Genomic DNA, 17706 nt, shown 5'->3' with positions numbered 1-17706 from the left:
GTGGGTGCATATGGAGAATTTTTCATCCACAAACAGTAGATGGATGGAATAGGAACAGATGAAATAGGGGAGCTGGGATTAGGATATAAGTGGGAATGTACAAGGTAGAAGAGAGTACAATCTTTTACGGTATAAAGGAGAAGAGATTGCAATCTATCAGACTATATTAGAGGATACAAATAGTAAAGCAGCTTACAATTTGTTAGGATATAAGGAAGGATACAGACAGTGGAAGAACCTACAATCTACAAGTATACAAGGGAGGATACTATAGTGGAGGAGCTTACAATTTATTTTCCCTTATACTCTAACAGATTGTAAACTCTTCCACCTTCTGTATTCCCCATATACCCTAATAGATTATAAACTCTTTAGCTATCTGTATGGAGCAGAAGGTAGATTAGTATGCAATCTTTTGAGGTTTTGGTTGATAACACAGATGGCCAAAGAGCTTGAAATCTTTTAGGGTATAATGGAGGATTCAGAACATAGAGAAGCTTACAATGCATTACATTATAACGGAAAATACAAAAGATGGAAGAGCTTGCAAGGGCATACCAGAGGATACAGATGGGTGAATATACTACAATCTATTAGGATATAAGGAAGAATACAAAATTCAAAAGAGCTTTCAATCTATTAGTGTATAAGGAATAGACAGAAAAGGTAGAATAGAAGAAGAGATTTCATGTTAATTTTAATGATTTCTGTTTGGTAGTTTTTGAGAGGTCATAGATAGAAGCCTTTACATGAGTCAGTGAATAGCTGTGATGCTGCTGGGGGTACATTCTAAAAAAAAAAATAGGGGGTATCCTATTCTAGAAAAGAAGTACAGCAAAAGATAAAATCTGTATTGGAAATGGCTGGCAGTAATAATTAGACTATTGCAGAAGGTAACATATGAATCAAAGAGAGGATCAGGAGATGCTTCACAAACATAACAATACCAATTTTCTGCTACCTAGATTTCTTATGTAAGTGTCTAGTTAGCATCCACTTTGACCGTTAAGAAGGCCCAGCAGAGAGAAAAGGAGAAGGGAGCACATATAGAGTTTCATTGTGGAGATGGTTCTCTGAACTCAGCACTGCAACCTGTACAGGGAAGAATATAGAGACATGTTGAAATTTACACCTGCTGATATCAATTGTCCAACACGAAGTCCAAGAAGCATTCTTACCTTCTCTTCAGGAAATGGAATTCTCTCTATCCATCCTGTAGATATATTTATACAACATGTAGAGTGTCCTCCCTCCCTGACCCAGGGTGGTACCACCAATTCATAGGAATTTTATTTCCTTATTGTTTTTATACACATGAAATAGTCTATATATTCTACCACGTCTGTCTTGTTATTTTGAAGTCACAAGGGGATGAAAAATAAACCTCACCCTAACACTGTTTAGCTCTTAAATAATTTATTGGAATAATATAAATTTAGAGATTAAGTTTAAGATCATTTTATCTTAAAGAGAAACATATTCCACAGTCCTTCACATTAAAAAATAAAACTATGAATATGCCAGTAATGAAACAAAATGCAGAGCCTAATATAGAAAACAAATGTCTCCTACCTGAGACTGAACAATATATACAATAAGGAAGGAAAATGGCAGTGGTGGATGGAGGTGATGGCAGCTGGCTACACTTGGGCTGATATATTAAAACTCTTAAGACTTGAGAAGATAGACTATCATGGGAGAACCTGGGTGATCCAGCAAGCATGGATCTGATCTGGTCCAGGATTGAAAACATTTGTCAATCAACAGCGACTAAGTTTTAGGAAATCCATTTTAGAGTTGTTGGATCACCCAGGTTCTCCCATGATAGTCTATCTTCTCCAGTTTTTAATAAACCAGGCCCTCCACATACAATAGGGAAAGGAGACTGTGGTGGATAAAGGCGATGACAGCTGGGTACACTCTAAAGAATAGAGATGGATAGAGGGAGATTGTGATGTATAGAGGCAATGGCAGTTGAGTTTGCTAGATGTAATCAGCAATTAGATGACAGTTGATGAAGGTGAATGAAGCTGGGTACACTAAATACATCAGATAAGGAAGATAACAGTGAATGAGGAGGATGGTAATTGGGTAATTTATACAATATAGATGGGATACAATTTATACAATAGAGATGGGAGATGGAAAATGTAACTGGATACGTGAAGATTGCAATGCATAAAACTTAAGAAAGCTGGGTACGCTTGACACAACAGATAAGAAAGATTACAGTGAATGGAGGTGATGGCAATCGGTTATACTGGATACAAAAGAGATGGGGGATGGCATTGGATAGAGGCAAAGGAAGTGGGACATGCTAGACACTAGGGAAAAAAGATTGCAGTGGATGAAATTGAAGAAAGCTGGGTACACTAGATACAACAGAATGGAAGATGGCAGTACATGGAGGTGATGCCAGTTGGGTACATTCGATATAACGGGGAAGAGCGATGGCAGTGGATGGAGATGATTACCATGATGCTACCTACCTTACCTAAGAGCCTAATGGTAAAATCTGTATTTTTTTGCAGCAAGGCTTACTATTTGTTGTACACCTAAATGTATATTAGCCTTTATGTGTATTAGAGGAAAGGCTTTCAATTTCCTTTTGAAAGAAAAACAACTCTGCCATCGACTTGTGATCTAGTTTGTATATTATTTTCAGATTATGGAGATAAATCTTCTATAATTTCTATAAAAATCTAACATTTTTGGCACAAAACTGACTGTCCGCCAACTTGGTTTCTTGTTCAAGCTGGTTCTATCCACAAGGGTCTCTTATCAGCCTTCAAGGCCATCCTGTGTTAAGCTTTCAGGGTCATCCAGTTCATTGTCTCTGTTGCACGTGCTGCTCTCTGCAAACAACCAAGTGTAGCAGAAACTATTCTTCATGAAAGCAAAGTATAATTTAAATTCTCAGGCGTCATATCCAATTGGTGACGACTATGCATCCAATCTCTATCATGCAATACTTTTATTAAGTAAAATATGTGTTAATAAATTCAAATCTTTGTCCAGTTTTTGATTTGGGCAAAAGCTTGGATCAAACCTAGAAACTCTAATTCTTCTCTTAATGGTTCAAAAGAGAACAGGTAATGGCATTAGGGTGTTACCTTCTCCTGTCACTTTCTGATATAATAATTCTACATATTCTGACCCCATGGTATGGTCCTTTAAGGATTTGAGTATGAAGCCTTTCTGTTGTAAAGATTGTTACAAAGAAAGTGACATCTGATAAGTATCCTGGACTACTTATAATTTTATTTGTAATGTGACAACAGTTTGCTGTTGTACAAATAAAGGATTAAATATATTCCTTTTCTGGATAGGTTTATTTGCATGTGATTTAGAACAAAATCTATCACCCTTGGTACAAGTCTCAGAAGCAAGTGAAAATTCAACAGTGCCTGAAATGTGTTCCTGTGAGTAAATAAATGAAGAAAGTAAAGAGTAGGAGGAATTGTCCAACTTTATACCAATATTAGAACAGAATGATTTTTAAATCCTAGTTTTTTATCCATAGATAAGATTTACTGGTACAAAAAGCTCATTTATCCCTGTGGAATTTTTTGTCTTTCTTAGTAATAATATTTCGATTAAATTTCACTAAATGTTCCCCTAGTTCTCCATCTTTTAGGTCAAGCAGGCGATGCCATAATTTTGCCTAATTGAGAGATAAGACTGTATTTTAGTATTAATCTTATTTAACTTATTTTTATAGAAGTCATTTAAAATTTCTACCATACCTTCGGAACACTGTTTTAAAATCTAGTGCTTACATGTTCATCTTTATTTCAAATGTTGGAAAAAAATTGGATTCTAGTCATATTGGATTGTAACGTTTACTTATATATTTATTTGCTGCCTCAAACTCCTGCATATATTTAAAATGAACTGTGTTCTGTGTAAGTGTTTTAGGTGGTTTTATGGATTTTCTGGGCATTCTGCATAACTGGAAATTGTCTAGTCTTCTTTCTTCGTTCAGAAAGAGTTGCTGTGTATTTTGTAATACTAGACCCAATACAGGCCATAGTGGGACACCATCAATGGGTTTCGACAGCAAAAGCTTTATCGTCCTTACCCTGCACTCTTTCTTCCTCTATCTTATTTTTTCTAAGATTTCCTAAATGTATGAAAATATTTTATAGATAGTTATAGTTTAAGCCATGTAGAGAAAATTTTGTACTTTCTGTCCTGCATTTCTTGCGGATCAATAGGTACTTGTTTGCACTTGCAGGCTCTTTCAATATACACAACATGGGTACATGTATTGTAAAAGCATATATTTTTCATTTTTGCTTTATCTTTGGTTAAGTCATACCAATTCATTTTAAATAAAGTCCAAAGTGTCGTGCGTCTTCCCTTTCAATTTCCATTTAATACTAGCTATTCACAAATGACATTGATTCATGCTATTGACATGTACACAGGATAAAGGAGATTCACCATATAACTAGGTCATAGTAGCAAAATACTTTTGGGAGAATATTTTAAGAAATCCCATCTGTCTAACCCATTCAGTTTTTTGCTACAGTAACTTCATTATTTTTGTTCTATAACAATCATAGGTAGTACATATTTCACTTATGTCTAATGGGGGAAATTTCACTTTACAAGATAAAAGGTTGAGACTGAACAATGCACAACCAATCATTTTATCATTTTACCAGGTTATTGGCTTATTTTTATATGCATACATGAAAATAACGTAAAATGTAACTTGAAAAACTGAACTTCCCAGTTGAGGTTAAACATTTCACAATCCGATATACACCACCTGCAATTTCTTGGATGTTTGAGCAATATCCTAAAATGTGTCTCTGTAGCTCTTCCTCTGGGGAACAATTGGGCAAAGCTACAAAGTGCAGGTTTTCCTGTCAATTAAGCTGCACTGGCCTTTTTTCCCCAGAATGAACATCACAAGGCGTGATAGTAAAGTCATTCTGAAAGGAAATCACAAAGGCTGGATTGCACTATGTCCCCTAAGCAACATTATATAAAAATACATTATTCTTGTTTTACAAGACAGTTCAATGGCACAACAGCTAAGCCTGGCCAGCAGAATTGTTGGATGTCATAAGTAATAGGTGCAGTGGGGATTGGGGAGTGCATGGTGAGCGATCAGAAGCTCTCATTACTGTTCTCCTAAATATGTAGGCAGTGTTGTTAAAGAAATCAGATTTACATTGCCCAGGCAGAAAGATCTCTTCCTCATTTGGGAGTTGGCGTGAACTGTTTTTGCCTAATGGGTCTCAGGTTGGCCTATTTGGTAGCCTTTGTCATTTTTGAAGAATGTAGAATACAGAAACAGGTGAATCTAAGGGTCCTCTTAGGGGCCATGCTGGGGGAATGCAGAAAGATCACTTTGCATTGTCCTGTAGCAAAGGCCACTGAATTACCCAAGCCAATTTAGGAAGACAGGCAAGTAGGGTCTGGACCCCATCTGCAAGTCATGCATTGGTGTATTAGATCAGGCAACCCCTTTCTACTGACATGAATCGCACATGCAACCTGGTAGAAAGAGAAAGCTCCAGCTCTGCCATTTGTATCATCCTGTGCATGAATTTGGGCTGTCACTAGGTGGGGGAAAGATTAATGCAGCATTCCAGGTAATTAGTGATAATGTAAAACCCTGACCCAGCACCAGTGCATGACAAATGACAGTTCCCCAATCTAACACCACATTCTCCGCCTGTAGAAAGCCCCGCAAAACCATCGGAAGATCGAGGAAATTATAACAGGAGGATTCACGGGGGATTTACAGGATACCCTGGGAATCCTCCTATTTGCGATCCCCGGGGCACTAGAGGTTAATTATCCTCTAGTGCCGGGGATTGCACACTGTTCTCAATAAATGCAGCCCCGGCCGCATTCATTAAGAAGATCCCCGGGCACTAGAGGTTAATTAAACCTCTAGTGCCCCGGGATCGCAGTGGATTCTCAGAGCTGCGATCATTCTTGTTTGCGATCCTCGGCACTAGAGGTTAAATGGGGACAAGTCTCTCCATTCAAAACCTCTAGTGCTCCCTAATTGGTTGAGGAAAGCTCATCCCTAGTCCAGAATACTAATTTAGAGGTTATACACAGAAATCAGCCCACCAGACGAGTTATTTAAGGGAAAATACAAAGCAAAGTTGAGGTCACAAGCAAAAAGTCAGTCCAGACACAGGGTCAGAAACAGGCAAACTAAGGAATAAACACGCCAGCAGCAGGTCAGCCCAGCTTAACACTACAACAGGTTATTGTGCGCAGAAAGAACATAGAGACACAGCAGCCAATGGCAGTGCACGATTGAAATCAGGAACTACTCCTAGCTCATTACCTGCAGCATATTTTTAAATCCCTTTCAGCTGCACACAGTTTCAGGGCAGGGGATGCAGAGACACCATAGCTTAAGGGAAATCAAGGACAAGATCAAGAACTGAAAACTATTTGCTTGATCTCACTTGTTTCCTAACATACAAAAATTGGTGAATATTCCATGGTTGTCAACAGGCACTCCAGAGGCATTTTATTCTAATTATTTTGGGGATAGTGGGATCATAGCAAGGTGAACACACCCATCCTGTCTTTGACAAAATGTTCTAGTGGTCAGTCACTGCACCATATCCAGAAGATTATAATAGATCATTTCAGAGTTTGACCTGGGTAATGGGTTCTCCACAACGCAGTGGTATGCCAACCAACTTTCCCCAGCCTGCTCCTTGACAAGTGCTGGTTTCCCCAACCTAGGCATGTCACTGGTTAATGGTAATTTTCTAATGCCAACAAAACAGTTGTAAGACTTTTTGGACCAGGTACTTTTAGATCTCCACATTGTACTCTTTTTTCTTGTCTCTACAGATTAAGTAAGTTAAATTGCCAAAGAAAAAAAGACCTGACAAGCCGCTACAATCCCACAGCTTGATAACTCCCTATAGAAAAGTAATAATTCAGCGTACGCATTGGAGAATGTGACAGTTTTTACTTTTTAAAAATCTAGCAAACTCAAGGTCACGTTACAGAAGAAAATAATTTAATTCTGCAAAATAGCAAAGTTTTTTTCCAGTCTTTAAACACATACCTAAGAATCACAAGTGAAGATTTCACAGAATGTTCTGCTTTGTAACAAAGAGATCGGGCGTTAAAAAGAAAGAATATTTTCTGTTGTGGTGAAATGGATAATGGTCTAATGAAATGTCTTTCATTAGTTTTATAGCTAAATTGGAAACAGTAAATGAATGCTTGCTGTAGCTTGACAAGATGTAGATGAAAATTTCAAGTAGAAAAAACCAGCCCATTCAAACTTAAATCTGTAATTGAAAAAGTATAGTAACTGACCCTGTATCTTCAAATATATTTCAATGTGGTTTATAGATAAAAGTATGAAAATGCATCATATTTTAGTTTCATTTTATCATTTATTAGTAAAAAAAATAAGTTTGAACATATGCTCTTTAAGTCAGAATATACTACAGAATACTATGGAATATTATATAGACCTTGCATGAGTTCAGATGGTCCAACAGTCTTAGGTTCAAGGTGAACATATCATGGTAGCAGATGTAGATGCAGATGTCAAGTTTCCTGGAAATTTTAGGACTGACCTAAACCATATACTTTTTCGTATAGATACATCAGGGCCTGGAGTGAGCAAAGAAGGCATGTCTGGGCACAAGACAGGGAGCAGACAGGATAAAGGTAATAAGTTAGTTTCAGATACTAGAAGGGATTAGGTTTAGGGGACGAAGGTGGAGGAGGGGTTAAGGTGTTAAAAGGTCAGTAAGAGGAAGTGGCATGGCCATTAGATTAGAAAGGGTACAGGAAAAAGTTTCCATCCCACCCGCCCGACCACTTTTTGGAGTAGTATTTTGATATATGGTCTGATGGAATAATGAAATAGGGTTGAACAGTTGAGGTCCTCGGTGGTTAGTGTTCATTGGTACATAATGACAGTGGAGTTGGGGACCCATCTTTGGTGTGCAGTCCATGGTTTTTCGAAAAGTTTCAGTTGTATAACATATGGTGGTGATCTCTTCGATAAAGAAGGGTTACATCATTACCGGGCTGGTAGAACTGGCAGCTGGGAGCAATACATATGTGTTGGAAGCAGACTACATGTGTAATTGGGGTGCTTTGAGGACCAGTAACCAGTATGGTTAAGTTGGGACTTTGAGTTGCAGACTGCGAGGTTAATGTTAAATTATTGGTAATTACTGGTATTTACTGTTGTTATGTTTATATTGGTGAGTTTGTTACCAATTTGTTATGGTATTTATATATATGAAAAATAGTATTTTATAAAAAGTATTGTTATAATAAAAGGCTTTCGGGCTATTTAACTAAAATTTTGGTGTGTTTATTGGATGGGAGGTGGTTGAATTTGGAAAGGTGGTTAGAGGTGTGCAAAAATGTTTTGCCACAGTCATGACCTCCTTTAATGTGATATATCATGTCTGTCATGTTTTATATTACATACAGTAATGTAAATGGTAACTCATCTTCTCTTTGGTCATCTCATTTATATGCCAAACTAAAAATGGATATTTCTCTTCTTCTTTGCTAGCCAACCTGGGAGACTTCCAATTTTTTCATTTGACAATTTAAGATGTCACTTTCAAGTTGAACTGGCAAGAACTGATGGAATAGGAGAGCATCATCCACGTGTGCCATGGTAATATAATATTTTATACAGCAGTCTATTTCACCTTGCACATTCTTTGTTATTGAAAAGTCTTGGTGCTTTGTAAATCACATGTAACATTTTCACTAGGTATGATCTTACATGGTGTTCTTTCTCCCAAGGCAGTTTTTCCCATTGGGGAATTCTCTATGTCAAAGGACAATATGGTACTCTCCCCCTCAAAGGTTTGTAATTCTTGCAAGGAAACTATTCACATGGAATCCCCCATTCCATCAGCTCTTTTACATGCATGCACATAGTATTAAAATCCCCTTTGAAGCAGTCTTTCATGCAGCACTATCTTGCATGGCATTCTGTTTCTAATGTTGGGCATTCTTTTTAGTGGCAAACTGGGCATTTTTTCTAATAGGACAATCCCTTACATAGGGGTTTTATATAATATATACTTTAAATGGCTCTTTTGGTCTCATGTATACCAATGAATTTGGGGACAACTATAAAAATGTGACATGGGTTATGTAGGATTTGGACTTAGGTGTCTTTATTAAAGAAAAATAAAAGCAGAAGCTCCAATACCACTTCAAGTTTTAACTAGCAAGCAACCCAAAAGTCAAAGAGTTAAAGCATCTATCGGTGTCTTCCCACATAGGTATTTTGCTTTGTTGTAAAGCTCTTGTCTTCAGACAAGCATAGAATCAAAGAAACTGTAACCATTGTATTTTATGCAAAAATATGAGAAAAAAAGTGCAACATTTTGTATTCAGACATTTATTGTACTCAAGCTCAGCATGCACAAATATGTTTTTGCATAGAGAACAATAGAAGAGAACAATACTGTCTTACTCTGCTTCTCGTCTTCTCCCATCTCTCATCAGTATTTCACCATGAATAGGATCGGGCAGGGATGGAGCACAGTTCTGCTTTGTGAACATTTCCAACTAATTCCTTGACCTTTGTGTCTACCCCTTCCTCCTCTACATGAAGGGTCAGGAACCTTTCTTCTGTTGTATATTTTAATTTCTGGGTATATTTTTTGTGCATGCATTCCTATGCACTATTCCAAATAAGTTTTCAAAGGTGTATTTGTAAGTGGTGTAGTTAAAGACCTATAAGCCAAGGTATCTCTATTCTGAAATAAAATAAATTTACCTGCCTAAACCAAATGTTTTTAATTACACCGACCTGTCTTTGCTATATCATGGGTGCCTCTATCTTAACCCAGTTTTTTTCTGGTATTGAATTTTGATTGGCCAGGCTAGAGTGATCCAACTCCTATGAAGTTGTACTGGAGTTTATTGATTACCAGCAACCAAGGGGATACCCAGCATCATATGATGATCTGCGCATGAGTACATTGAGAAAAAGCCAGAAAAAAGTCAGGTAAGTTTTATTTATTGCAGAATGGACATTGCCTGTCTTAAGGTCTGTAGCTACACAACTTTCAAATGCACCTATGAAAACTTATTTGAAAAGTGCAAAATGCTTAATAAAATGCATGCAAAAAAAAAAAAAACACAGAAATTACAATACTAAACCTGGCTGCTGTACTTTCATATCCTATATTATTAACTAGAATTTATATAGCACTGACATATTATGCAGTGCTTTACATAGTCCGTAGTCATGTTGCTAGCTGTCCCTCAAAGGGGCTCACAATGTAATGTCCCTCCATAGTCATGTGTTTTTACCATTGTCAAAGGTCAACCAGTGGGAAAACACCAAAGACACAGGGAGAACTTGCAAACTCCATGCAGATAGTGCCCTGGGCGAGTTCAAACCTGGGACCTAGCGCTGCCACCCATTGGACAATAAAGCGGAAGTAAACTAAACTAAAAAAAAAAACTCACCTTTACTTTCCTCTTTCGTCCCTGCGCAGAGGAAGCTCTGCGCCCTGCCATCTTCTTTCCCCTTCTTCCGCCTTCTGCTTAGGTCACCTGACCTCACACTGCGCAGGCGAGAGATCAGGTGATATAGCCTGCAGAAGGTGGGGAAAAAAAGCGTATGATCTCATTACACATGCATGAGATCAACATTTTTTTTTCTCTTTTGAAGAAAAAGCTCCATGCTCCCGGGCATACACAGAAGTCATCTGGGATACATGATGTGAGTATCCCAGCAGGCTCTGCACTCCCATTCTGTCTTTAAAGCCTTGGCAAAGAAGACAGAAGGTGAGGGGCTTTACCCATTTTTTTTTTACCTCCTTTATTTAACCTCCCCTGCCAAAAAAAAGTTCATTTTCATCCTTGTCTACCTTTTTATGTAGGGTAAACATTTTAGTCGGCTTTAGGTTCTGCTTTAATATGTGTGGGTTGTATATTACTGGAGTGAAAAATGTAACAATAGAAACATAGAACAGCAAGCAAATGTAAAATTTACGGATGGAGAATTAGTTCAAAATGGCAACCCAAAAATTGGTACCCAACCTAAATGGACACTGGATATCAACCGCTTATGTGTGAAAATGCACTCCATGGTGATTTCCAAGATTATACATCATTTAATGGGAATTGTAGTTGGAGAGGTTTCATATAAATAAATATACATAAAATCATTGAGCTTTATTTTATCTGTCTCATATTACCTCTGATTAATATTTGCAATTGATACAAATGTGTATGTGTAATGTGTAGACCTGTAATTTTATCCAAAACATTTCTCTATTTCTTTCTAAGGACATCCTGAAGGCCTTGACTTCCACTCAACTCAGCACTGAGCTCCCTATAAATAAACCAGATGATATAATTGAGTGATGATTTTTTCCCTGACCCTTCAGGTACCCTGAACAGTACATTGGACAGAACTGGAAATATAGGCTGCAAATTTAATATAGTTGGTATATTATGTCTAAAGAGGCTTTTTTGGCAGCAGGTAGACCTGAAGCATTTCAGCAATCAGAATAAAAAAATGATTTAATGATCAGCTAAGCTGGGTTCTTTCTATGCATTCCATAGCTTTATATTCTGTGGCAACTTGCCTTAACCTTCATTTACTGATTTCATTACCTAACTTTGCACAAGATTTTGTTAATGGTATCAGCTAGTATTTAACAAACCCCCATGCACTTCTTTTTTAGCATTCTTTTTTTTGAAAAAGAGGATAACAAATGTTTTTTCTTTCTTGTTTCTTGTAATCATTTGATTACCATTTTTTAGAATGCCATATTTATATTTTGCCCCCTTGTGATTAGGGGAAAAGAAGGTACTGTAGTACATGATGGTGATCAGCAGCTCCATTCACTTCAACAGAATAACTGTACAGTTAGTCCCATGTTGGTTCCATTTGTAACATAGTGATTCAGTATTGGTCTGGATATGAGCAGATCCTTGTGACCATACCTGAGAGCAAAGCAAGGTTGGTTTATTCACAATAGTGAGTCCTTTTCATTGATAGACCTTATTCTACAAGCATGAAGACCATCACTTTTCATCCTAGAGTATACTTACGTATACGTTTCGTCATTGTAAAATTATTGATACCCAAATGAAGGCTCTTTCAATGGGCCTAATTTTTTAAAACTCCCCAAGGCTGGAAAGAATACACTTTCATCAGTAAAGCTGGCTAAACCAGAAAACCTGGAATAAATTGCTTCAATGTTATTTTCGATTTGCTAGCAAATGTAAATTGAATACCGGACCAAAGCTAGGTTTGCTGGATCACCTAGATCTATTTTTTTTTTTTTTTGCTGAGTGTCCTGAGTCTGATGCCCACCATCATTCAGCTCACTAGCTCTGAGTCTAGATTGCTACCCCCAGCATGTGGAAAACAAGCAGAAAAGCAGTAAAGCAATGCAAGAAAAGCATCTCTTGGCTCTTTGCACCGGTTCTGTCTCTTCTTCCTCCAGTACTGATGTACTTGGACTGGAAGTGGACCTATATCCACAGTTTTTGCTTTATATAAAAGAGTAGATTTTTCTTTTTAAAAAAGGGGGGATTCCTCAGCTGTTTCAGCAGTAAAGACTAGATGGGTATCCCAGAGCCCTCTGTCATAGATGTCATATATCGCCAGAGGCTTAAGACTTCCTGAGATCGGACATGCACAGAAGGGGCTTTTCCTGCACTTTTCACGGCACTTTATTTTTATATACACAGGAGGATATGTCACCCGATTTCACACTTGGGCAGTGCCAGATCAGGTGATGTACGCAGACGCCGAAAGAAGATACTGGCACCTGGTGGTTCCGGAACAAAGAAAGAATGCAAGATGGCGCAGGACTGAATGGAAGACAGCTGTACAGGGATCGAAGGCTTCTACAGAAGTAAAGGTACGTGTAATTTTTTTTTAATGAAAGTTTTGCTTGTTGTTAATAATGTCTAAATAATTACAGAGCTATATCATTAATGTCATTTATATCTGTTAGAGTTCAGCTTTACGTACAGTCCACCTTGTCCCATCTTCTTCAGCTATCAGGATGATTTCATTGGATCTCTGTACATTAAACTAAACTGAGTGTTACATTTCCCTTTAAACAATAATGTGCTAAATAAAATTTGAAAAAAAAAAGAAATGCAGATATAAATTTGCAGAGCCTAACCTTTTCTAATTATAGACATGTTGAAACAGAGGAAGCGTAAAAGGCACATATGAAGAGAGGCTACAATTGCAGCACTGTCATAAAATAAATCTTGACTACATTTTCATAATTCCACGGTGGCTAGTAATATTTTAGGTAGCATTGATGAAAAATGGAGTCTGTTATAATTCACAGCGGTTCAGTAATAAAGAGAAAAAAGTAAAATAGGACAGAAGGTTAAGAATTAAATCACTGCACAGTAAAATAATAAGCTTCAGAATTACCTAAGAAATAAACTGCAGGAATATTAAAACAATAGAATGGTAAAGACAATTAGTAAAGGCGTGCAAACAAGGAAACTGCACATTGGTATTTTAACAACAGAAAAATTATTATTATTTATTATTATTAAACAGGATTTATTTATATAGCGCCAACATTTTACACAGCGCTGTACATTAAAATGTAGATCCAATGCAATCCTACAGATGATTTTCTGATGTGGCAACTCTGAAGGTGGTTGTCAATTTCCAGTTAATTTTCACACATTTACCTTGATGACTTTACGTATTAGAATGTAGTTTTCCTTAAAAACTGGTGTCACAGTGGTTTAGAGGTTAGCACTTTGGCTTTTGCAGCGTTGGGTCCCAAATTAGAATCTAGGCCAGGACACTATCTGCATGGAGTTTGCAGGTTCTGCCTGTGTTTTTGTGGGTTACCTCGTTTTCCTCCAACATTTCTAAAAACATGGGGCTGCAATTCAAAATTCTTGCAGCAGACAAAACTAATGACAGCAATGCAAAATATTTTGCCAAAAAAATGCTGTTGGTCACAGTTTGCCCAAAATTCCCCAAATTAGCGAATACTTTTGTTTGTTTTTTTTCAGCATTTTCACAAATTTTGCCTTCTTAGACTTTAGCTTTATAAGAGGTAAAAACAATAAAATATCCTGCTGTGGCATAAAACATATAAAAAGGTCAATCTGATAAGTGATTACAAATTCTTTGTTTTCTAGTTTAAAAAAAAAAACAATTTGAAAACAAAAATGAATTTGAAACATATTGAAACAAACATCCCTTATCTCCATCATGGCCTAAAGACTTTGCCACCATCAAAAGGTGATCAGTGTCTGGAGATCTGTAATGTGGCGATCATGCTGATGCAATGGTTGTAATAAACCTAAATAGTAGTGATTGGCAGAACATTCATAATATTGCCTACAATGTACCTTCTTGATCACTGACGGAGAATGAGGATGCAGCTCAGGTGTTCAGCTAATTGCAACCCAACTTGTACCAGAATTACCTGCATGCTTGTATTCTACATGCAACTGACAATACTGACAACAACGTATCAACCGTAAACCCTAGCAAATGTCTTTCTTTATAGTGAGTCCAGCAATGGCAGTGTTAGTCATCGCTGTGACCGTAACTCTTACACATGCATATGAAGATTTATTTTTCACCAAGGGCGGCCATGATTGTATTCTGAGTTGCACAAACATTGGACCCTGGATGTATGCATTTTATGTTAAAGTTGAAATTGAAACTCCAAAAACTAACATATACCTTTAGCCTTATAAATTGATTTTTTTTTATGTTTTTGTATTGAGTTTGATTTAAAAAAGTTCCCTAAGACTAGAGATTATAGACTGTCATGGAAGAAACTGGGTGATACAGCAAATCTGGAATAGATCTGGTCTAGGACTGAAAACATTTTTTAACTAAGAGCAAATGTTTTTTTAAAGAAGACTATCCAGGTTTCCTAGATCACCCAGGTTCCTCAGTAATAGTTTATTTTCATAAATCAGGCCCTATTATCTCTCTGTTGAAGTAGAAATGGCAAGCTATAAAGTGGAACTAAATCCACATGATTAACCTATGTGTTTCAGTGCTTGGCGCTACCATCTTTCTTCCATTCTTGCTGCAAAGAATCTTCGGCCACCTTGATTGGTCATGCTGGTGGGTTTGCCTGGCAATTTTGCACATGCAGAGCTTGAGCTTTCATGCTAGAAACCCAGAGCAATCAGACAGGTAAGAAGCGTTATTGCAGAGAGGAGATCGGAACCAGAGGCCTTGTCATCAAAAGACCTTGTCATGGAAAGTGGAACTTTATTTCCAATTTAAAAAATCTTAAAAAGTGGATAGAAAATTAAATTATCATGGCATACCTCTAAGAATGTACATGCAAATTTTTTACAGTTATCAGAAGTTAATCATCTGCTAGGTTTTTTGTTTTTCCCTTATCTCCAAGTCCCAGAATCTCTGTCCTTATTGGCGTGATCTATTAAAGTGATATGGGCTGTTCCCTCAGCAAAGTAAAATATTAATCTGATATATTATTATCATTCATTTAGTGAATGACAACTCAGTTTGGTGAATTAGGTGAGGATCCACTTTGCCAAGAATACTCAACCCTGTGCAAGAAAAAAAGCAAATAATTGGATGGGTTAAGATCTTTTATGTCACCATATAAGCTTGGTGAGATAACATTTCTGCTATGACAGAGAGCGAATGCAAGAAAATAACAACACACACCTATCCCTGAGAGCTAAAGGTGCATCCCCGTAATCCCCATCTATATTCTAATCTGCATTGCCCGATATCTTCCAATGCCTGTGGATTGTTTGCTATGGGTCAATGCCAATCGTCACAGATGGTTCTTTCCTTAGGCACCTTGATATATAAAGAGGAATTAAATTTAAAATCCCCCAAAACACAAAGAATACACTTAACTTCAATCCTGCAGTGCAGTCCAATTAATCCGGAGGTCTCTTCCATTGGGTGCCGCATCGTCCTGGCATCCGTCTTAGGGCCGGCGCTTTGGGCGCCTCCATTTTCGTCTCTTCTTTCTGGTTCTTTTTCCTACGTCACCAGACTCAGGCGCGGGATCTGGTGACGTGGGTTGGAAAAAAAAGCTTGGACAGGCACAGAGGGAGCACGCAAGAGCCTCCCGGGATGCATGTCGTAGGTACCCCAGGAGGCTTTGCGGTAGGCGATTAAGAATTGGGGGCTGTGTTGCACTTAAAAAAACAAAACAAACAACAGAGTTTTTACTTTACATTAGAGGGGTTGTATACCCTTTTATGTAAAATGAAAATTCTGAGTTTAGGTATGCTTTAATGCAGTGAAGATGACTTATAGGAATGTAGAACATATGATATGCTATTTAATCACACAGATTCTGATCACCTATCACCTTCATTGCTAACTGACCATATAAAGAGCTTTACTGTAAAGTGATCATTGGCAAGCCCCTCGTGTAATGTGTATATGTGCCCGCCATGCAGCAACAGCCCCGCTTATCCACATTGGTAAAAAAGAACGGCCTTTCTGTCCTCAGAGGAACACTTTGTCTAAGCTGCTTCTGAATATACTCTGAAGTTTATTACCGTGGAAGCTGCATGAGTCCATAACAGTGTGCATGATCTCCAACTGCGCTCTCCCTCCCTCCACTCCCCCATCATCTCATCGCTCCATCCACTATCTACGATCACTTTGACCTGCTTCAGATTTCTCCAAATTGCTTTAATATGGCTCATAGTAGACTGCTAATGCATCCTCCTAAAGCAATTTACAATACATGGAAGAGCGTTTGGACAATTCGAGACACACGCATACACACACACACACACATCAGAGCAGCCATAGAGACATATCGTAACCTATAGATTTATGTAGTAAAAAATAATCTCTGGGACTCTGGCAGTCAGTGCGGGAACCTGTGGTGATCTTTTGCATATGTAAAAACTAGGTAGGAAGTAACATTGGCTTAGCTGTGCACTGGCTCAGTCTATCAGCACAGAGATAGCAAACCTTTCATCAAACTCGTTAGGTATGATCCTCGAAGGTATATTCCAGTCACAATTGAAAATTAGGACTTAAGATGTATAAAGGGAAGACAGTCTACTGAAATCATAATTTAGTTTATTCTGCAGGCATTGCTGTAGTTCACCAGTCAACCTGATACCTTTTCTTGATAACCTGGTCGTATGAAACCCCTTTCATACAGGGCAAACATTCCTCAGCCATTTCTCACATGCAAAATGTTAATATGTCAGTGTGAAATAAATAATTATTACACAGTATTTATATAGCACCATCATATTACACAGCACTGTACAAAATCCATAGTTGTCTCACTAACTGTCCCTTGAAGGAGCTCACAATCTAATGTCCCTACCATAGTCATATGTCATTAAGGTAGCCGAATGTCAATTTTTAGGGGGAAGCCAATCAATGGCACTGCATGTTTTTGGGAGGAAACCCACACAGACATGGGGAGAACCCGCAAACTCCATGCAGATAAAGTCCTGGCTGGGAATCGAACCTGGGGCCTAGCGTTGCAAAGGCTAGAGTGCTAACACCTGAGCCACTGTGCTGCCCTATGTAATATAGGTTACAATTTATGTGAGAGTTTATTATGTTCTTCTGGTAGTAAACAGACTGAACCATTGTTCACCCACAGCTGGAACAAAAATATGGGTAGAGCTCAAAGGAGTAAACATTTTACACAATTGAACTGAACCTCAACATGACTTTAACCGCTAAATTTAAAGTAGTAGAGTGATGAG

At 37.8% G+C, this 17706-nt stretch overlaps 1 long non-coding RNA gene across 1 annotated transcript in view; it reads right to left on the bottom strand.

The window, feature by feature from the left end:
• LOC140322220 (uncharacterized) overlaps positions 1-17706 on the bottom strand; it is a 123481-nt gene that overhangs the window by 2048 nt on the left and 103727 nt on the right. The gene's annotated exons all lie outside the window — the stretch shown is intronic.

The sequence above is a fragment of the Pyxicephalus adspersus genome, chromosome 2, assembly GCF_032062135.1.
Source record: "Pyxicephalus adspersus chromosome 2, UCB_Pads_2.0, whole genome shotgun sequence".
Taxonomy (NCBI): Eukaryota; Metazoa; Chordata; class Amphibia; order Anura; family Pyxicephalidae; genus Pyxicephalus; species Pyxicephalus adspersus.
This window is presented reverse-complemented; position numbering and strand designations above follow the sequence as displayed.